The sequence below is a fragment of the Thalassophryne amazonica genome, chromosome 1 (assembly GCF_902500255.1).
Source record: "Thalassophryne amazonica chromosome 1, fThaAma1.1, whole genome shotgun sequence".
NCBI lineage: Eukaryota > Metazoa > Chordata > Actinopteri > Batrachoidiformes > Batrachoididae > Thalassophryne > Thalassophryne amazonica.
Genome location: NC_047103.1, coordinates 113458196 through 113482132, shown reverse-complemented (window position 1 = coordinate 113482132; position 23937 = coordinate 113458196).

The following is a 23937-nucleotide window of genomic DNA, read 5'->3' as shown; positions in this document are numbered from 1 at the left end:
AGAATTGTGGAATCTTTCAGGCATCTGCTAATCTGGTTATTCATTTGGCCTCCCCAACACAGCTGCACTTCAGGGTCGCTATGATAAAAAACCTCCTCAAGAAGATCAACACTTAAGCCTCGCTCCCTGGTCATCCCCCCTCCCCTCAGCTTCTCCAGCTCTGACCTTGACTGTGGACAGTGGACTGCTCAGGGCTGAGCCCCTCCCCCTCCAGGATTGTCGGACAAGGCCGTTGACGGCGACAAATAGGCTGCCTCCGGAGTGTTCGGATAAACTGGACCCTCAAATCTCAGTTGTCGTCCTGTGTCCTTGTTTTGTCTGTGTCATTATTGTTTTTCTGTGCTGATGGGGATTTCTTTCCTCATTGCTGCTGTGTAACGCAGCGGCTATGAGGGTTTTTTTTTTCTCCTTTTCCCTCGTGTTTTGCTTTTCAATATATGTTTATGTACCAGGCCGGCGTGTGTGTTGTGTGTTATGTGTGTGTCGTTTCTTATGGGTCGGTCTTGGTTTGCTCAGCCCTGCTGTTGACCAAGGCAGGGATGTACATCTGGAGCTGGTCCCCAGGCGCCTAATGGCGACTTCTGCTCCTACTGGCAATTAGGATGGGTTAAATGCAGTAGACACATTTCATTGTGCAGGGAACATGTTCTTCTGTGCATATGACAATAAAATTCCTTTGAATCCTTGAATGCTTGAATGTTGCTTGTGCGTTTCCTCATTGGGGGAGAAAATCAGGATATTGTCTAAGTAAACAAAGACAAACTTGTTCAAGAAGTCGCATAGCACATCGTTGACTAGATTTTGGAATACTGCCGGGGCATTAGTTAAACCAAAGGGCATGACCAAATATTCATAGTGCCTGATGGTAGTGTTAAACACAGTTTTCCACTCATCCCCTTCCGTGATTCTAACCAAATGATAAGCATTACGTAGGTCCAAATTGGTGAAGATTTTTGCCCCCCTAACAATTCAAATGCTGAGGTATTGAGGGGGAGTGGGTAATGATTTTCCACAGTAATATCATTAAGGCCCCTGGAAGTCAATACATGGACGTTGGGTCTTATCCTTCTTTTCCATGAAGAAAAAAAACAGCACCTGCTGGAGAAGATGAGGGACGGATAAATCCGGCCGATGGGGACTGCTGGATGTATGGCTCTGTCATGGCTTGGCATTTCGGTGCAGATAACGAATACAATTTACACCTGGGGAGGACAAGTACCAGGGAGCAAATCAATGGCACAATTGTAATCTCTGTGTGGAGGTAAGGACTTAGCCTTAGCTTTACTAAAGACCTGAGCAAAGTCATGATAACATGCTGGAACCCCTAAGAGGACAGTATGGAGCAAAGAAGGTGAAACAGGATGCTAAACTAAACAAGAATTAGCACACATGGGGCCCCAAGAGCAAATTTGACCATTAATCCAATTGAAATTTGGATTTTGGTGATCTTTGCTTGTGAATGGCTGAGCCTTTTGGGGATGCTACTATACCCAATCATTACACTCACCTGTTTCCAATTACCCTGTTCACCTGTGGAATGTTCCAAAAAGGTGTTCTTTGAGCATTGGTGATGTAACACAGAGGTAAACATACCACTGTCCCAGCTTTTTTGAAACATGTTGCAGGCATCCATTTCAAAATGAGCAAATATTTTCACAAAAACAATAAAGTTTGAACATTAAATATCTTGTCTTTGTGGTGTATTCAATTGAGTATAGTTTGAAGAGGATTTGCAAATTGTATTCTTTTTTTATTTACCTTTTACACAACGTCCCAACTTCATTGGAATTGGGTTTGTAGACTGCCCGATGTCTTAGGTTCACATTTGGTAAATACCCATTCAGTATACAGTCTTCTGGATCATTTAAACTCAGTGCTCAAAACTAGACTCAACATTATTGTGCCACCTGTGTTAAAACTGCGCTCCCCCAAAACACAGTCTCCTTGGTTCAGTGATTACCTGCATAACCTCAAGCATAAGGCTAGAGGCTTTGGGATTACTGGGAGTGTCCTTGCATGGTTGACATTATACTTGACCAGTCGGTCTCACTGTGTTTTTACACTAACACTACCTCTAACCTTAGTGACATGAAATTTGGGGTTCCACAGGGATCGGTCTTAGGCCCCCTGCTTTTCTCCTTTTATATAGCACACCTTGGGCACATATTGCAGCATTTTTGGATTACCTTTCACTGCTATGCTGATGATACTCAGTTATACATGCCGATAACTTCTGGTAATCTCATTCTACAAAATCCTTAGAAGATTGCCTTCCATCAGTGAGAAGTTGGATGTCTAGAAACTTCCTACGTTTAAACTCTGATAAGACTGAAATGATGGTTCTTAGTCCAGTGAGACACTGGCATCAATTTGACCAGTTAACACTTAGCCTAGGCTTGTGTGTCATACATCACACTGACAAAGTGAGCAACCTTGGGGTAATTTTTGATCCTACATTGTCCTTTGACCTCCACATTAGAAATATTACTGCTTTCTTCCACCTGTGAAATATAGCGAACCCCAAACCCCAAATTTCATGTCACTAAGGTTAGAGGTAGTGTTACTGCAAAAACACAGTGAGACCGTAGAAGATCATTCATTCGTCCGATCCTGTCAATGGCTGATGCTGATACCCTGATCGATGCGTTTATGTCTTCTAGAATGGACTCCTACAATGTTCTATTTTCTGGTTTACCACAGTCCAGCATTGGGGCTCTCCAATTGGTTCAAAATGCTGCAGCCAGACTTTTGACATGAAGCAGAAAGTTTGACCACATTACACCCATTTTGGCATCCCTTCATTGGCTTCCTGTCCCAGTGAGATCAGATTGTAAGGTTCTGCTGCTAGTCGATAAGATTGTTCACGGACTGGCATCTCCCTACCTAGCTGACCTAATTAAACCTTACGTACCGGACCGGGCTTTGCGTTCTCACAGTGTAGGTCTACTTTGTGTCCCTAGGGTGAATAAGAAGTTTGCGGGTCATAGAGCTTTCTCGTATCATGCCCGTTCTGTGGAATGATGTCCCCTGCGTCAATAAAACAGTCAGATTATGTGGAGACTTTCATGTCCATACTTACCATGCACGTATTTTTCCTTTCATATGGCTAGCTTATTGGCATAGTATAGTTCTATGGTTTTTACTCTTTTAATTCATTTTATTAGGAAATGGAGTGTGCCATGGCCTCAACTTTTCCTAAATTCTGGGTCTTTTATTAAAGCTTAGGGCTAGTGGCTGGCGATCACTTTATTTTTTCCTGTTTTTCTTGTTGTTTAATGCTGGCAAATTATACTGTATTTCTTGTGTATCTGATGTCTGATTCTGTTTTTTCTCTCTGTTTAAGGTGCAGCGCCATCCAGAGATGGGTGTGGTATTTGTGCTGGAGACCCTCCTGTCCTGTGCACCAACACCATTTCCTATATATTAATTTTGTGAATTGTTCTGTAATATGTGTCTGTAGCATGGCCCAAGCAGAGGGTCACCCCTTTGAGTCTGGTCTGCTTGAGGCTTCTTCCTCAGAACTCTGTTGTGATTTGGCGCTATATAAATAAAAATAAATTGAAACTGTATTGAAAAATTTGCTCTACCATACCATTGTGACCAAAAGGTAGCTGAGCCAAAAGGTGAAGCTCTCGATCTACTGGTCAATCTTCGTTCCTACTCTCACCTATGGTCATGAGGTTTGGGTCTTGACCAAAAGAACTAGATTGTGGGTAGAAGCGGCCAAATTGGGTTTCTCAGGAAGGAGGCTGATGTCTCCTTTACAGATAAGGTGAAAAACACATCCAGGAGGAGCTTGGAGTAGAGCCAATGCTCCTTCGTGTTGAATGGAGCCAACTCAAGTTGTGTGTGCATGTGGTAAGGCTACCCCCAGGGAGCTTCCTTAGGGAGGTATTCCATGCACGTCCAGCAAATGTTTTGCTTAAATGGCTGGGTGTCTCTCTATGGCAGGTAGCCTCAGTGAACCTGTATAGCCAGTCCTCCAAGCTCTGCTTGCCAGTTTCATTCATTTCAAAGCCACCAAGGCAAGAGCAGTCAGCACACTGCTCCTGTCCAAGGATGGGAAAGTCAGGCACGCCAGTTAGTCCATCAGATGTGGTAGAAAATGGAACCTCTAAGAAGCAGTGTCGGACACAGAAGCATATTGAAGTCACCAAGACATTATTGGCGTTGTCTGAGAGGATCTGAGAAGCTACAGAAGAGGATTGCCAGGTGAAAGCAGTAAGGCTTGCTTCTTAAGCACAATGGATGCACTTGATACAAACATTTGAGTGGCCGCTGTCCTGAAAGCTTTTGGGTACTCTCCAAGGCAGCCCAGTCTCATGTTTTTTTTTTTTGTTTTTTTGTTTTTATTCGTGCTCCCTGCACTAAATGAGTGACGGGGCTTTTTTAACTCAATATTACTAACCCTACTCCAACCCCCAACCCTAACTTTAACCATAACCTAATCCTACTCCTTCCCCCCACCCTAACCATAACCACCCCGATGCCCCCACTTCAGTTTCAATTTCGTACAGCCATCACCGAATGAATGAGAATGAATTTGTGCTGAGCTGACGAAAATGAGGCACTTTTCGTCACAATATCACGAACCAATAGATTAATGTACATTTCGTGCTTCGTTGTTTGCATAATGTTCACGTGAAGTTCATGTAATTAATACCTGATGGAGATTTTGAACATTTCAAAATTTTCTTTGTACACTTGCCAAAGCTGTACACAGTTTACAATGGTTTACGAGTTTTAGATGAGTTCACTCTCATGCAACAGAGTGCGCGGATCAAAATCGTGCAAGTGTCAGGGGGCCTTTACTCTCTCTGTGTGTCTCTCTGTGCGTGTGTGTGTGTTTTGGCTAATGCTAATGCAGCCCACTGTGAAAAGTACTTTCTGTGATTTGGAGTGTCGGGTTTGATGTGCCTGTTTGAAGGTAATGCGTTCTAACAGTTCTCTGCCATCTTCTACTCACTTGCTGTGGGATCAAACCGAGCCCAACAATGTTTTCAGCATGCAGCTGAAAGCCTGACAAATGGAATAACCAAAGTGTGCTTTCAAAAATAACACTAATTATTCTCACACTTCCAAGTCTACTCAAGATGCAGCCAAAAGCATTTAAGTAAAAAGCCAGAAAGCATTTTGAGGATTTGAATGTTATTGTGTTCATAATGTGATAAAGTATGACTCGCTGCACTGCTCTTACAGAAGTGGCTCAGGATAAATCACATTAAGTGTGACTGACATGCTGGAATGCTCAATAAGTACTGCAGTTATGCTAGTTTTTTTGTAATACAAAACCACAATTATCTTCAATTTTGGGTTAATTAAACAACCTAAATCAAAGTCTTTATCTATCAGACCTTTGAATAGGATGCAGGGACCTGCTGTTGTCCTGGAAAACTGGATGAGATTACCACATGATGGACAGACTGTTTTATCTGTTTATTGTCACAGAATATACAGTAGATGTTATTGCTGTTTGTAAATATAAATGCTAAGGGAGTAACTTTGATTTTGATATTGGTGGAGACACAAAATTGCTCCAAGACAAAGATTTTTTTTTTTTTTTTGCATTACCAATCATAAGTTCATGTCATGTTATAGGTTAACGAGCCATCCCAATGGTTAGGGAGTTTATCTTTCAATCACAGGGTTGCAGGCTCAAATCCCAACCTTACCTCTCTTTACACCTCCATCCATGACTGGAGTGACCTTGAGCAAAGCAACTAATCCAACATTGCTCCAGCTATACATTTAAATTGAATTCATCGAGGATGGATATTTAACACGAAGTATTGCAATGACCCTATCTGCCAGTGTTGTGACGTTCGTGAATAGGGATGGGTATTGATAAGATTTTATCGATATCGATGCCATTATCAATTCTGCTTATCAATCTGATTCCTTATTGATTCCCTTATCGATACCTCGTGAATTTTATACTGAAAGTAGGCTTTACAGGTTTTCTATGTATTTCATTGAGTCTTAAAGTAAATAAATATGAAATTGGTCCCTGTACCCTTGATCTCTGGACATAAATAAAAATAAACAAAACAGTGTTTCGCTTTGAAGTTATTAATTCCGACTGGACTCTATCGTTCTAACTTGACTTGGCAGAGAGGCGCACAGCGTTTGGAGCTGTGTGAACAGAACGGAGGACAATTCTCGTTTCTTTCTCGCAACAAGACAGGAGTCCCATTTAGTAACTTTAATCCGCACAAAAGTGACTCACGATTGACATATTCAGGGATGAAAGTGACAAAAAACAAAAAAAGCTGAAACCCAAAATTAACCCCCAACACCACCTGCACGAAAATGAATTCTAGAAGCTGTGAAATGCAATCTGGGACTATTCCAGACAATAAACTGCAGTGAGTGCAGCATCCATTTAGTGAGAAAAAAACCCAACTTTCCTTATTCAAATTCATTCCAGTAGTATTCTGCTCTTACTAGGATGCAGCAGTTTTCTAGCTTGGCAGATAGTTCTGGTGGAAATCACTGAAGAAATTAACAAACTGAAAATATGGTTTGACCGAAACAAATTGTCATTAAACTTAAATAAGACAGGGACGAAATGGAGGTGTAGCGTCACTAGATGTTCACAGGAAACACTTATTTATTTCTGTATGTATGTATTTATTTATTTATGTATGTTCATTGTTTTGGTTTTATATTTTCTGTTGTGTTTCTATTCAGGTTCTTTAGTCTCTTTCTCTAAAACTGTATAACTATATATATAATAATCATTAGATTATAATATATAAACAAAAATAAATTAAAAAATATTACAATTTGAAAACAAATGCACCCGAACGTGATGACAGCTGCAACTGCTTAATGCTAACTTTTAACATTGAAAATGCCATAGACATGCTAACGCGTTAGCATCGTTCCCATTTTAAGTTATAAAATACATCTATCAACTGTTTCAGAAGACATAACAGGTCGGTTTAACATAAAAAAGGTAAATAATACTCACAGACGTATGTTCTTTAGGGTTTTAGCGGGGGAAAATTAAACGAAAGAAAGAAAGAATAAACGAAGCAATCGAAGCACTGTTTCAATCTGCGAGCCACTGCTTTGATTGCTTCAAGATTCAAAGCAAAGCCGTGCTGCAGAAAAGTTGATTACGGACCCGCTGCAGGGTCCGTAATCAATGTAGAGAAATGATCATTTTCCTGACAAACACCCCCAAAATAACGGCGACTCTGAAGGACCGTTAACAGAATCATTAAGTAAAAGGCTTATTGATGTCGGTGGATCGAATCATTTCTTAACGATACCCGAAAGGAACCGGTTTCGATACCCATCCCTATTCATGAATGAATCAATTCCCGTTGGTCTGTCTGTTATTGTGTCCGCCCGCGCAGTCTTTTAATAAGTTCCCTGCAACTGTGCAGTAGTCTAGCTCTAACGATGCGTCCTGCCACGTTGCTAAAACCTGCCTAGTGCCTAAAGAGCAGAAGAAGCCTAATGCTTTTAAGAAGGGTTTCCATTCATGAAAGGGATTTTGGTTAGTTTTTAAAGCTTGACGGAGACCCTGCACTTACATCCCTGACTGTGAAGAATGATCGAATATCTTGTTTCTTGGGAGGGGGGTCGTCATCCATTACCAAATATCACTGAAGTCTAGCTCAAGAGAGAGAGATAGGGGTGGGGGGACGGGGGTCGATGGGCGGTCGCGGCCACTGTGGGAAGTGTGCTGCTTGGAGTGACAACTGGGATAGCCAACCAAGTTAGCGAGAAACGGGTAGCTAATCAGACAAGGATATCTACGTTAAAGAGGGGGGCTTCGAGCAGTGGCATACATTTAACCCTTTATGTGCCATAATAATGGAGGACAGCGGTTTTATTGGTCATGATTACACAGTAGGGGGCTGAATATTGGTAGGGATGTGACCCTAGCGTCCCTACCCAAAATTACGCCCTAGATAAATGCTCTTTCAATTTAGATAATAGTGGTAAAAATAAATAAATAAAAAATACAAGCAACCTAAGTACTATTACCAGAGATATTCACAAGTCATTTTTTGCCAGTCCAAATGAAGTCTCAAGTCACTGGCCATTGGGTCTGTCCCTAACACTGCATTGTTAAATCTTATTTAAATTCTAATTAAAAGCTGTATGACCACATGTCCACCAAGGGGAATCTGAGGAATTCCCCCTTGGTGAAATTTTGAAAAAATTGAAGTGAAATGTGCAATCTGACATGCTATTTTGACCATTTTTTGTGACTGGGCATGATGATCTTTTATATCAGTGTTTTTTTTTTGTTTTTTTTCAGATAACACACTTGTTTGTAGAACCTGAACATGACCAGCAGCAAACATCATAATGACCATCATCACCATCAACATCACCAGTATCATCAATAGCCATTAGAACCTTCATAATCTAAAGGTTATGATGAGTTTTCTCATCGGCCATTGGTTCAAACACATCACATGACATAAAGGTACATTCAAAATGGCTATTGGGACCTCCTTTTTCAGATCAAAGAAGCGCAGAGGACAAATAGTTGTTTTCATCTATGTACACTGCATCCAGAAAGTATTCACAGCACTTCACTTGTTCCACATTTCGTTGTTACAGCTTTGTTTCAAAATGGATGAAATTCTTTTTTTTCTTAAAATTCTACACACAACACATAATGACAATGTGAAAAATGTTTTTTTTAGATTTTTGCAAACTTATTAAAAATAAAATACTAAGAGATCACATGTACATAAGCATTCACAGTCTTTCCTATGAAGCTCAAAATTAAGCTCAGGTGCATCCTGTTTCCACTGATCATCCTTGAGATGTTTCTACAGCTTAAATGGAGTTGATCTGGAGTAAATTCAGTTGATTGGACACGATTTGAAAAGGCACACACCTGTCTATATATAAGGTCCCACAGTTGGCAGTGCATGTCAGAGCACAAACCAAGCATGAAGTCAAAGGAACTGTATGTAGGACAGGATTGTGTCAATGCACAAATCTGGAAAAGGGTACAGAAACATTTCTGCTTTGAGTACAGTAGGCTCCATCATCCGTAAATGGAAGGGCGCTGGATTCACCAGGACTCTTCCTAAAGGTGGCCGCCCATCTAAACTGAGTGATCAAGGGACAAGGGCCTTAGTCAGCGAGGTGACCAAGAAGCTCTGTCAGAGCTCCAGCATCCCTCTGTGGAGAGAGTTGAACCTTCCAGAAGGACAACCATCTCTGCAACAATCCACCAATAAGGTCTGTATGGTAGAGTGGCCAGGAAGAAGCTACTACTTAGTAAAAGGCACATGGCAGCCCACCTGGAGTCTTCCAAACACCACCTGAAGGACTCTCAGACCATGAGACACAAATGTCTCAGGTCTACTGGGACAAAGACTGAACTCTTTGGTGTGAATGCCAGCTGTCATGTTTGGAGGAAACCAGGCACCATCCCTACAGTGAAGCATGGTGGTGGCAGCATCATGCCATGGGGAAGTTTTTCAGAGGTAAGAACTGGGAGACTAGTCAGGATTGAGGAAAAGATGAATACAGCAATGCACAGCGACATCCTGGATGAAAACCTGATCCAGAGTGCTCTTAACCTCAGACTGGGGCAATGGTTCAACTTTCAGCAGGACAATGTCCAAGCACACTGCCAATATATCTAAGGAGTAGCTTCAGGACAACTCTGTGAATGCCCTTGAGTGGCCCAGCCAGAGCCCAGACCTGATTCTGATTTAACATCTCTGGAGAGATCTGAAAATGGCTGTGCACCAACACTTCCCATCCAACCTGATGGAGGCTGAGAGGTACTGCAAAGAGGAATCTGCAAAACTGTCTAAAAGTAAGTGCACCAAGCTTGTGGCATCATATTCAAGAAGACTTGAAGCTGTAATTCCTGCCAAAGGTGTATCAATAAAGTTTTGAGCAAAGGGTGTGGATACTTATGTTTATGTATTTTTTTTTCATTTTTAATCAGTTTGCAAAAAAAAAAAAAATGTTTTATGTTGTCCTTATGGGGTGTTGTAAGGAGAATTTTGAGGGAAAAATTTTCCAAAATTTACTTCATTTTGGAAAAAGGCTGTAACATAAATTGTGACAAAATGGAGAGGCGTGAATACATTCCAGATGACCTGTACAATGCAGTCCAGTCTCACACTTTTATTTCCTGTTGCTGTCATGAAATGAGTCACATTTTTGTGATGTTTTTTTTTTAATTATTATTATTTCTAACCCTAACCCTTCCGCTAACCCTAACCATAATTCCCACAGACCCCACTCCCCCGCTGCACCCCACATTTTGCGATACCATCATGAAATGGATTTGTGATACCATCATGAAAATGTGGTGTATTTCATGATGCTATCACAAAATGGCGTGAGATTGGGTTTATACAATGGCAATAAACACCCTTATTATTATCTCTGTTCCTAGAATCAGCTGTGCTGTTTATCATGTATATGTTTGGATTACATCTTAACCCTATGGAGTCAAGGGTATAATTGGCCATTTTTGACTACTTTAAGACTTACCTTTATAATTAACCTTTAGAAACTGTTGACGTTCCCTTGATTGGTGTCATTATTTTAGCACAACCTTACCTGTGTGACTTCACAGTTTTTCTTTCATTCTGACATGCTGTATAAACACAATGGACCAAAATTCAGAAGTAAAAATCAGAGTAGAAATAAAGTTTGTTATCTTAATGTGAAAACCACAAACATGTTAAAAAAAACATTTTTTTTCTAACTTAGATTGTAAATACTATAAATTGTACATTTCAAAAACATATGTGCAAATGTAGCAAAATTTGTGGCACTCAAAACAAAAGAAAACAAAACAAAAAAAAATTCCTGTCAAACAAAACACAAAGGGGGACATCACAGGCCTGACACTTCCAGGGTGTGTCTCTCCTCCTGTTGTCCACCTGGAGGCAAAAACCCACTAACAAACACTACCTCCGTTGATAAAACAACAACTTCTGAAGATACTGTTGTTGGCCAACGAGACCCTGAGTCTGAGCGTGTTTGTAGCTTTGTGGAGCTGGTGGAGCCGGTGGAGTGGGAGTCTGGCAGAACTTGCAGCGACCATGGATTTTCAACTGCGACTCGGCTGCCACCCCTTGTTGGATTTGTGGTGGGTGACCTTGGTAAGGACAAGCCCAACCAGGTTTTGGTAAAGTAATACCCAGTCCATGTTTGGTTTTAAAAAATAATCATTTTCCTCGACCTGATATTTGAACAGAGATTGGCTTGAGTAATCAATGGAAAGGAACGTTGCATTTTGCGATGCAGGAGGAGACCTTGGAACAGAGGTTTGCATTGAGACTATGGGGCTGCTATGAGCTTTTAATCAACGCAGTTTTCTTTTCATTGCGTGCACTGTTATGAAACTGTTATTGCTTTTTGAGCCACCTAGCAGATTACTACAAGCCAAAGATATGAACTTCTTAAATGCAGTAACATTTGTGATCAGCGCTTTTCCTACTGCATGGAGACACTGCATGTAAACAAGGAGTTTTCTTCACTGATCTCTGTGGTGCTCCAGCCAGGCTCACCGAGACTGTGCTGGTGACCGGCCCCATTACAAGCAAAAGAAGACTCACAATTAACAAGAACCTCTGTGGATTTGCAGTTGAAGAAGCAGTTGGGCAGTCACAAAGCGACACCGAGGAAAAGAGGTGATGGTCTAGTGGTTAAGTGTTGGACTTGAGACCAAGGGTCCTCAGTTCAAATCCCAGCCTGACCGGAAAATCACTAAGGACTATTGGGAAAGGTTCTTAATCCCCTAGTTGTTCCCAGAGGGTAGTGGGCATTGCATGGCAGTAGCCTGACATCGGGGTGAATGTGAGGCATTCATGTGTAAAGCCCTTTGAGCATCTGATAGAGATGGAAAAGTGTGATGTAAATGCAGTCCATTTACCATTTATTTAAAAGGTCGAGTTCCGAAGATTATATTATGGTGTTATTGATGCTGTGCAAGGAGAGATGGTTGTGTGTTTTGGAGAGCACAGTGGCACACTACTCATTGGCACACTTGCTGATTTTAAACACAGAAACAGAGGATAATATCCTGGAAGCATCATAAGTAACCCCTCAACTGGCATTAGCTGGAATTGATGTGGTTGAATCTGAATATACTGTGGCTCATGAGTTTCTAATAAAGGAAATGAATGATTTTGTTTTTGTTTTTTGTTTATATTTGTTTATTTTTGTTTATATAACAAAATCATTCACTATTTTTTTGCGAACTCGATACTATAATTTTAGTCGTCATGTTTTGTGTTTTCGACGTGCCAGAGTGACAGGGTTACCATGTTGCAATTTCATTGGCTCACGTTCTTCTCACATGGATGTAAACAAAGTGCATCTCGTGGCAGGCAGTGCTTAATTTGTAAAGTGGGAGGTCCCGGAGCGCAGAGGATGGGTGGCTCCGGTGCAGTGTTGCCAGATGTACGATAATTATCGTATTTGTACGATAGTTGTGCCCTCTGTACGATGTACGATCAATAATGGGAAAAAATCCAATATGTACGATAATTTCAGTTGGTTGCCCAAACACGCATCTCTCTCTGACACCCAAGAATCATTTTGCAGGCGTTGCACTCAGTCGGCATCAAAGACACACCACACACAGGGCTGCTGCTGGCTTTCGGCGACCGTCATTTGAAAGCCCGCCCCCTCTCATACAGAGTAATGAGTTCCATCCAATCTCTGCCATGACAGGAAGATTCCCCAACCAACATCTTTTTTTTTTTTGAAACTTTATTTCAACAAATGCAATAACAAACGAACAAAACACAATAGCAAAGAGATAGACAAGAAAAATAAAAAAAGTTCAAGTTCCTTATGGAGATGTCAACATTTTTTCTGTGTTCAACAAAATCTGCACAAGTGGCCATGGCATCGGATGAAGACAGCGACCTCGAGGTTGAATTTGACTCTTTCTAGTCTGGTAATTAACACGTTTGTGTCCCTTCACAGAAAAAAAAATCTTTCTAGTCTGGTAGTGCATTTGCGTTGTTTTTGTGCCATAGTTTCCACATTACTATAATTACTGTTTAAAAATGTGACATAAAATTCTTTGTAAATTAAAAAAAAAACAAAACGCTAAAATAGCTACGTTGTATGCGTTTTGTTTGTGTACGATAATTTCTCCCAAAATACGATCATTTTGAGGTTTTGGTACGATAGTTTCATATTTCATATCTGGCAACACTGCTCCGGTGCAGAAAAACAAGAAGGGCGGAGGGGTTGCGAACAAAGCTGTGCGCCACACTTACAATAAACTGCACACCCACACAAACACGCACACACACCTTCACAAATGACACTAACATCCTGCCTTTTCCTCAAAAATTACTACATTTATGTTTGCTGTCTGTCTCTGTACTTTTCTGTCACTTTTGCGCTCTTTTTCATACTTTCCCTTGTTTCAAAAGTCACCGAACGCACTGTTGGAAAGAACGGGTTCTTGGCTTGCTGTCAAATTTTTCAGAGTGAGGGCTTATATGAGAACTTACGGTAATGAGAATCAGCGGCGCACTAGTTTTTTTTTTTTTTTTTCAGCGGCGCACTAGTGTGAAACTTCCGTGTTTTTCCTTTGCGTTATGACATCACAGGCTTACGTTTACCGTAATACACCATATATATCATTGGAAATCTTTTTTTTTTTTTTTTTTTGGCAAATTAGGTTGCCAGATACCTACAACTGCATTATTGATGAAGAGAATAGATTATACATCTTGGTTGCAAAAACTTTTTTTTTTTTTGTTAGCTCCACAAGTATTTTTGTTGTTGTCTTGTTCTCTCAGGTGTAGGCCTATAGAATAGATTAGTGATTTTGGGTGCAATTTTGTTATTTAAGCTATTTGTTTGTTTGCCTACACACTTAATAATGTAAATAAAGTGTTAAATTATTCAGCATTATGTCGTCATGTTATGTATTATGCTGTACTTGTGCATCTAATGGTATGAGTGGGTTAGGGGGTGGTGGTGGTGGGCAGGGGGGCCGGGGGGGTATTGTCCCTACCAAAGCTGAGACCAAACCTACGCCCTTGCTCACAGCCTACACCCTTGCACTAACTTTAGCAGCTTCCAAGGCAATGTGTGAAAGCTCATTTTCCATCCTCAAAAATGTGTTTTCAGAGCATCGGCACAGTATGCTTCACAGTTGCAAGGCCCAGCTGATACAGCTTGCTTTCAAAAAGGACCTCACTCACAAATTTAAGTCAGAGTGGAAGGATGCGTTCATGATGAGGTTCAGCTCAGAGACACAGGATGACTGGAGAGAACTGACTGTACTCAAAGTAGGTTCAATGTGTGTGTGTGTGTGTGTGTGTGTGTGTGTGTGTGTGTGTGTGTGTGTGTAATGGCAATGATTGCCTTAAAATGCATCCGCCGTGATTCTATTTCAGAGATACAGCTGCTGGTGTTACATCTAATATGTTGTAGACCTATTGTTGTGTTTGCAATATTTTTGGGTCATCCTAGTAAAGAACTGATGCTGGTTTGCACTGGAACAGCAACTTTATTATATGATCTACAGGAACAATGTTCTGGTGTTACAGGTCATTTGCCCTCTGAAGCCCGGCTGACCATTCTGTAAGTGGCAGTTCTCTCATGTAGTGTGAGCACCCCTCTAGCTTTACTTCAGACACCACACCTATTGCCAACTCAAGTGGTTTGGGGATATTGACAACATTGTTACGATGTATGATGCGAAACATTGGCATCAATTTGACCAGCTAATGCTTAACCTAGGCTCATGTGTCATACATCACACTGACAAAGTGGGGTGATTTTTGATCCTACGTTGTCCTTTGACATACACATTAGGGATATTACAAGGACTGCTTTCTTCCACCCACAAAATATAGCAACGATCTGTTCCATCCTAACTATGGCTGATGCAGAGACCCTGATCCATGCATTTGTTTCTTCTAGATTGGACAAGTGCAATGTTATATTTTCTGGTTTACCGCGGTCCAGCATTAGGGGTCTGCAATTGGTTCGAAACACTACTCTCAGACTCTTGACACAAAGCAGAACATTTGACCACATTTCACCCATTTTAGCATCTCTTCACAGGCTTCCTGTCTCTGTGAGATAAGATTTTAAGGTTCTGCAATTAACCTATAAAATTATTTACAGACTAGCACCTCCCTGTTTAGCTGACCTAGTCAAGCTCTACGTCAAGCTCTCTGCCTGGGTTCTGTGTTCTCAGGATGCAGGGCTACTTAGTGTCCCTAGGGTGAATAAAAAGTCTATAAGCCACAGAGCTTTCTCTTATCATGCCACTGTTTTGTGGAATGATCTCCATGCATCAATAAAACAGTCAGATTCTGTAGAGACTTTCAAGTCCAGACTTAAGACGCATTTATTCTCTCTTTCATATGGTTAGCATACTGACATAATATGATATTATGTTTCCTACCCCTTTAAATTCATTTTATTAGTAAACAGAGTGGGTCTCCACCTCAACTTTATCTAAGTTCTGGGTCTGTTAGTGAAGCTTAGGCTATTGGCTGACGATCACCGGAGTATTTCTTCTGCTTTCCTGTTGCTTAATTCTGAGGAATTATACTTTAAGTGTAGTTTTTCTGGCTGACTGATTTTGTTTTCTTTTTCTCTCTGTTTAAGATGCAGCTGGATCCACGTGTTGGATTGGATTATTTCTGTGGCAAATGCACGACAGATTCTGCTGACTCCCCCCCCCACACACACACACACGGTGGACTGCACATCTGCATGGACTCTTGTCAACTGTTGTTGTGTTGTGTTCTGTACTGTAAACCTTCTTGGTAGAATGCCCTGAGCAGTGGGTCACCCCTTTGAGGCTTGTCTGCATGGTTTCTTCCTCAGTATCATTAGAGTGAGTTTTTCCTGACCACTGTCACCTGTGTGCTTGCTCTGGGTCTTGGTAAAGTTAGACATTACTTGTGTGAAGCGCCTTGAGGCAGCTTTGTTGTGATTTGGCACTCTAGAAACTAAATAAATTGAATTGAATTGAATTTATTCCTGGATAATTAGCAGTGACACCAACAACAAATACATCAGAAGCCCAAAAAAACTGTAGAGATTTTCCATCTCAATATGAGATGATTTGCACTTCTTCCCTGTTTCCTTGATTTTTTGCAGCATTTTTATTTGTGTTGCTGCAGATTTTCCTGACTGTGTCAATGGCAAAAAAAAAAGAAAAAAGAAAAAGGTCTTTTGGACTTTGGGATTAAAGTGTCTCCACCTGGAGTCCTGGTGTTTCCCTTAGCTGAAACCAGCTTATTACTACTGGCATAGTATCAGCATCCTCCTCTGTTTTCCAGGAGTCAGAGCTGGGGCGTGGCTCTGCCCCGTTAGCCTGCGGGGATCTGGACCTGGAAGGATAGGCATACAGTCCGATCCTCTGTGCAGATCTGCATGCGCACGTCCTTGGCTCCTTCTCCTCTTGCTGCTCCTCCAAAACAATACAGGGATCATCCACCTCATCTACAGAATCCTCACTATCTGGTTGAGACTACCCCTTTATCATTGGTAGAAAAATGCATGACCTAAATCAATCAAAAATGATCACCAACCAACGTTTTTGGTTGCTGAGGAGATCCTGGCCAAAAAGACACCAAAGGCAGACTGAATTGCCTACACTGCCTCCAGGTAGACAAGTGTAGATGACTGGAGTCAGTATGTGAGAAGGTAAATGCCACATTATTCTTTCATGCCTTCACAGGTTGTGACACTGTGTCAGCCTTCCACAACAAGGGAAAGAAAACTGCCTGGCAGACATGGGACATTCATCCAGAGGCCTCTCCTGTCTTCTTCAAACTCAGTACTCTCTCACAGTGGAAGATGGTGAACTGGACATACTGGAGAAGTTTATCATACTGATGTATAACAGGTTCAGCACTGCTGCCACTGTGGACAAGGCCAGGCTTGACATGTTTGTCAGAAAACAGAGGTCTTGAGGCCATTACACCAACCAGAGAAGCTCTGGACCAACACATCAGACATGCTGCCTATCAGGCAGGTTGTGTGTGGGCCCAGGCAACCCAATGTCTGTCATAAGCAGAGAGCCCTGCTAACTAAGAAGGGCAGTGGTTTGGTGAAGACCTCTCCCATTGCTCAAAGTTGCCAGCAACTCACCAAATGTGGCTGTAAATCAGGGTGTCGTGGGAAGTGCAAGTGCTACAGCTGATGCTTCACCCTACCCCTTTCGGACATGTTGGGTACACAGTAGGAACTTTTTTGTTGTTGTCTTTACTGATCTATCTTGTAATTGTTGTTGTATCAAATGTTCGAAATAAACAGTTTTCATTCATTCATTCATACAGACAGGGTCTGATCTGCATGTTATGCAGTTGCATGTGTGAGGTCTAATAGCTTTTCACCTGTTTGAGTCATGTGAGTGGTGTTCATTTTATTTTATAATCTTAGATATGTCTAAATAGTTTTTTTTTTTTTTACCTGTTTGAGCCATGTGGAGGTGTTTAATTAATATTTTTGACCATATTTGACATTTCTAAATATCCCAAAGTGGAAATATATGTGCACTATATTATAGATGTGGTTTATGTATCATATTAATAAACTGTAAAAAAAAATGTTTTGTTGTAAGCATTATGTTGTGAAAAAGGCTTTATAGCTATAGTGGCAGCCATCTTCATTTCATCAGCATGTATGGGAACTAAGAATCTAAAACCATGTCTCCCTAATTAGTTGATCATAAAAAAAAACTATAAATAAAAGCTATAGATCCATAAATTATGAGTCTTTGTCTTTTATTTCCCAAGATATGAGTATTTTTTTTTTTTTTGGCTTTGCTGCAGACATCTTGGATGCCATCTTTGTTATGGCATCCCAGCAGAAGACTGCCCCTCCCTGAGCCTGGTTCTGCTGGAGGTTTCTTCCTGTTAAAAGGGAGTTTTTCCTTCCCACTGTAGCCAAGTGCTTGCTCACAGGGGGTCGTTTTGACCGTTGGGGTTTTACATAATTATTGTATGGCCTTGCCTTACAATATAAGGCGCCTTGGGGCAACTGTTTGTTGTGATTTGGCGCTATATAAAAAAAAAAATTGATTGATTGATTGATAACCATGCCGTGAGGTGTTGCATTACAATGAACAATTATACTAAAATCTTTACTAAAAATTATACTAAAAACACAAAAAACCTTTGGTTTAAACCATTAATGTTCTGTTTTGTTTCAAATACTTCAATTTCAAATCAAACCTACTTAGCTGCAGAAGAGGAATTTTCTGTGTATATGATGGCCATCTTGAAAACCGGTCCCCATCTTGGAATTTTGCATGGCCAGCACCTTTTTTAAGTGGACCTGAAAGAGCATTTGTGCCAAACTTCATATTTGCATCACAAACTGAAGTATTTTTGCAGTTATCTACTGCAGTACTACAGTGTAAAACTCAATGATTTAGTTGAACTCAAACCATTTGAGGAAACCGATTGCCTATTTTATTTGCATTTGCCAACTTAAATAAAATCAATCAATCAATTTTTTTACATAGCGCCAAATCACAACAAACAGTTGCCCCAAGGCGCTTTATATTGTAAGGCAAGGCCATACAATAATTATGTAAAACCCCAACGGTCAAAACGACCCCCTGTGAGCAAGCACTTGGCTACAGTGGGAAGGAAAAACTCCCTTTTAACAGGAAGAAACCTCCAGCAGAACCAGGCTCAGGGAGGGGCAGTCTTCTGCTGGGACTGGTTGGGGCTGAGGGAGAGAACCAGGAAAAAGACATGCTGTGGAGGGGAGCAGAGATCGATCACTAATGATTAAATGCAGAGTGGTGCATACAGAGCAAAAAGAGAAAGAAACAGTGCATCATGGGAACCCCCCAGCAGTCTACGTCTATAGCAGCATAACTAAGGGATGGTTCAGGGTCACCTGATCCAGCCCTAACTATAAGCTTTAGCAAAAAGGAAAGTTTTAAGCCTAATCTTAAAAGTAGAGAGGGTGTCTGTCTCCCTGATCTGAATTGGGAGCTGGTTCCACAGGAGAGGAGCCTGAAAGCTGAAGGCTCTGCCTCCCATTCTACTCTTACAAACCCTAGGAACTACAAGTAAGCCTGCAGTCTGAGAGCGAAGTGCTCTATTGGGGTGATATGGTACTACGAGGTCCCTAAGATAAGATGGGACCTGATTATTCAAAACCTTATAAGTAAGAAGAAGAATTTTAAATTCTGTTCTAGAATTAACAGGAAGCCAATGAAGAGAGGCCAATATGGGTGAGATATGCTCTCTCCTTCTAGTCCCCGTCAGTACTCTAGCTGCAGCATTTTGAATTAACTGAAGGCTTTTTAGGGAACTTTTAGGACAACCTGATAATAATGAATTACAATAGTCCAGCCTAGAGGAAATAAATGCATGAATTAGTTTTTCAGCATCACTCTGAGACAAGACCTTTCTGATTTTAGAGATATTGCGTAAATGCAAAAAAGCAGTCCTACATATTTGTTTAATATGCGCTTTGAATGACATATCCTGATCAAAAATGACTCCAAGATTTCTCACAGTATTACTAGAGGTCAGGGTAATGCCATCCAGAGTAAGGATCTGGTTAGACACCATGTTTCTAAGATTTGTGGGGCCAAGTACAATAACTTCAGTTTTATCTGAGTTTAAAAGCAGGAAATTAGAGGTCATCCATGTCTTTATGTCTGTAAGACAATCCTGCAGTTTAGCTAATTGGTGTGTGTCCTCTGGCTTCATGGATAGATAAAGCTGGGTATCATCTGCGTAACAATGAAAATTTAAGCAATACCGTCTAATAATACTGCCTAAGGGAAGCATGTATAAAGTGAATAAAATTGGTCCTAGCACAGAACCTTGTGGAACTCCATAATTAACTTTAGTCTGTGAAGAAGATTCCCCATTTACATGAACAAATTGTAATCTATTAGACAAATATGATTCAAACCACCGCAGCGCAGTGCCTTTAATACCTATGGCATGCTCTAATCTCTGTAATAAAATGTTATGGTCAACAGTATCAAAAGCAGCACTGAGGTCTAACAGAACAAGCACAGAGATGAGTCCACTGTCCGAGGCCATAAGAAGATCATTTGTAACCTTCACTAATGCTGTTTCTGTACTATGATGAATTCTAAAACCTGACTGAAACTCTTCAAATAGACCATTCCTCTGCAGATGATCAGTTAGCTGTTTTACAACTACCCTTTCAAGAATTTTTGAGAGAAAAGGAAGGTTGGAGATTGGCCTATAATTAGCTAAGATAGCTGGGTCAAGTGATGGCTTTTTAAGTAATGGTTTAATTACTGCCACCTTAAAAGCCTGTGGTACATAGCCAACTAACAAAGATAGATTGATCATATTTAAGATCGAAGCATTAAATAATGGTAGGGCTTCCTTGAGCAGCCTGGTAGGAATGGGGTCTAATAAACATGTTGATGGTTTGGATGAAGTAACTAATGAAAATAACTCAGACAGAACAATCAGAGAGAAAGAGTCTAACCAAATACCGGCATCACTGAAAGCAGCCAAAGATAACGATACGTCTTTGGGATGGTTATGAGTAATTTTTTCTCTAATAGTTAAAATTTTGTTAGCAAAGAAAGTCATGAAGTCATTACTAGTTAAAGTTAATGGAATACTCAGCTCAATAGAGCTCTGACTCTTTGTCAGCCTGGCTACAGTGCTGAAAAGAAACCTGGGGTTGTTCTTATTTTCTTCAATTAGTGATGAGTATAAAGATGTCCTAGCTTTACGGAGGGCTTTTTTATAGAGCAACAGACTTTTTCCAGGCTAAGTGAAGATCTTCTAAATTAGTGAGACGCCATTTCCTCTCCAACTTACGGGTTATCTGCTTTAAGCTATGAGTTTGTGAGTTATACCACGGAGTCAGGCACTTCTGATTTAAAGCTCTCTTTTTTAGAGGAGCTACAGCATCCAAAGTTGTCTTCAATGAGGATGTAAAACTATTGACGAGATACTCTATCTCACTTACAGAGTTTAGGTAGCTACTCTGCACTGTGTTGGTATATGGCATTAGAGAACATAAAGAAGGAATCATATCCTTAAACCTAGTTACAGCGCTTTCTGAAAGACTTCTAGTGTAATGAAACTTATTCCCCACTGCTGGGTAGTCCATCAGAGTAAATGTAAATGTTATTAAGAAATGATCAGACAGAAGGGAGTTTTCAGGGAATACTGTTAAGTCTTCTATTTCCATACCATAAGTCAGAACAAGATCTAAGATATGATTAAAGTGGTGGGTGGACTCATTTACTTTTTGAGCAAAGCCAATAGAGTCTAATAATAGATTAAATGCAGTGTTGAGGCTGTCATTCTCAGCATCTGTGTGGATGTTAAAATCGCCCACTATAATTATCTTATCTGAGCTAAGCACTAAGTCAGACAAAAGGTCTGAAAATTCACAGAGAAACTCACAGTAATGACCAGGTGGACGATAGATAATAACAAATAAAACTGGTTTTCGGGACTTCCAATTTGGATGGACAAGACTAAGAGTCAAGCTTTCAAATGAATTAAAGCTCTGTCTGGGTTTTTGATTAATTAATAAGCTGGAATGGAAGATTGCTGCTAATCCTCCGCCTCGGCCGGTGCTACGAGCATTCTGACAGTTAGTGTGACTCGGGGGTGTTGACTCATTTAAACTAACATATTCATCCTGCTGTAACCAGGTTTCTGTAAGGCAGAATAAATCAATATGTTGATCAATTATTATATAATTTACCAACAGGGACTTAGAAGAGAGAGACCTAATGTTTAATAGACCACATTTAACTGTTTTAGTCTGTGGTGCAGTTGAAGGTGCTATATTATTTTTTCTTTTTGAATTTTTATGCTTAAATAGATTTTTGCTGGTTATTGGTAGTCTGGGAGCAGGCACCGTCTCTACGGGGATGGGGTAATGAGGGGATGGCAGGGGGAGAGAAGCTGCAGAGAGGTGTGTAAGACTACAACTCTGCTTCCTGGTCCCAACCCTGGATAGTCACGGTTTGGAGGATTTAAGAAAATTTGCCAGATTTCTAGAAATGAGAGCTGCTCCATCCAAAGTGGGATGGATGCCGTCTCTCCTAACAAGACCAGGTTTTCCCCAGAAGCTTTGCCAATTATCTATGAAGCCCACCTCATTTTTTGGACACCACTCAGACAGCCAGCAATTCAAGGAGAACATGCGGCTAAACATGTCACTCCCGGTCTGATTGGGGAGGGGCCCAGAGAAAACTACAGAGTCCGACATTGTTTTTGCAAAGTTACACACCGATTCAATGTTAATTTTAGTGACCTCCGATTGGCGTAACCGGGTGTCATTACTGCCGACGTGAATTACAATCTTACCAAATTTACGCTTAGCCTTAGCCAGCAGTTTCAAATTTCCTTCAATGTCGCCTGCTCTGGCCCCCGGAAGACAATTGACTATGGTTGCTGGTGTCGCTAACTTCACATTTCGCAAAACAGAGTCACCAATAACCAGAGTTTGATCCTCGGCGGGTGTGTCGTCGAGTGGGGAAAAACGGTTAGAAATGTGAACGGGTTGGCGGTGTACACGGGGCTTCTGTTTAGGACTACACTTCCTCCTCACAGTCACCCAGTCGGCCTGCTTTCCCGGCTGCTCGGGATCTGCCAGGGGGTAACTAACGGCGGCTAAGCTACCTTGGTCCGCACCGACTACAGGGGCCTGGCTAGCTGTAGAATTTTCCACGGTGCGGAGCCGAGTCTCCAATTCGCCCAGCCTGGCCTCCAAAGCTACGAATAAGCTACACTTATTACAAGTACCGTTACTGCTAAAGGAGGCCGAGGAATAACTAAACATTTCACACCCAGAGCAGAAAAGTGCAGGAGAGACAGGAGAAGCCGCCATGCTAAATCGGCTAAGAGCTAGTAGCTACGCTAAGCTAGCGGATTCCTAAAAACACGCAAAGTGAATAATGTGTAAATAATTTAGAGGTGATTCAGCAGAAGGAGTGCTTTAGTTAAGGCACATAAAGATTACACTGGGAAACAAATCGTAATCTAGATAACTAGATCAATCTAACTGCGCAGATTAAACAGCTAACAGATACAGAAAAATACCGCTGTGCTACGGAACAGGAAGTGATTGAAATAATTTTCAAAAATTTAATTTAGTAACTTAATAATTTATAGTTAATTAAACTTATGTAAATCTAGTTGGTGTTTTTCAATAAAAAAGTGCCAAATAAATTTCTGCCTAAAAAATTTGCATTACATTTTGGATTAGATTTTTTGATGCATTCTTTGGTTTACTCATTGCGTTGTTATGTCTCTGCCTATCATGATCTCCGGCATGTAAGTCAGACTCTCTAACCAGAAGGTTAAAACCCAGGACTTTGGCCTTGTGACCAGAGAATCCTTTTGAGCTGTTGGGATTGAGGTTTACTATCTACATATGCACAGTAACACCTGCTGGCCTCCGTTGAATAAACTCAATTAAAATGAGTGAATTAATGCACTGGAAATACATCACCAATACTTAAATGCCCCAAAACTTTAAATGCACTTAAAGGAACTGAGTTGTTATGACAAAACTCATTTTTGAGTTAGTTTAATTAATGGAAATGAGTGACTGTAAATTTTTTCAAAGTTTGAGTTATATTAACTTAATTATTGTATTAAAATGGACTCTGCGGTTTAACAGTTTAGGGGTGATTCTTTAACTACGGGCACTATTGGCCTTGTAAATGTAATTTCCACCACACCATTGCCTTACAATATAAAGCGCCTTGGGGCAACTGTTCGTTGTGATTTGGCGCTATATACATGTGCTCTGATGTCACTGTTTATCTCCATAGAAATTACCCAAACAATCTTTCATACAAACTGTTTAAAGGGACATTACAGTGTTGTGGTGGAAATTACAGCAATAGTGGGACAACTACAGTTTGTATGACAGTGAATACCCCAGTTATGTTTTGATTATTTTACTGATATTTTCTTCAGAGATATTTTAAAACATTAGAAA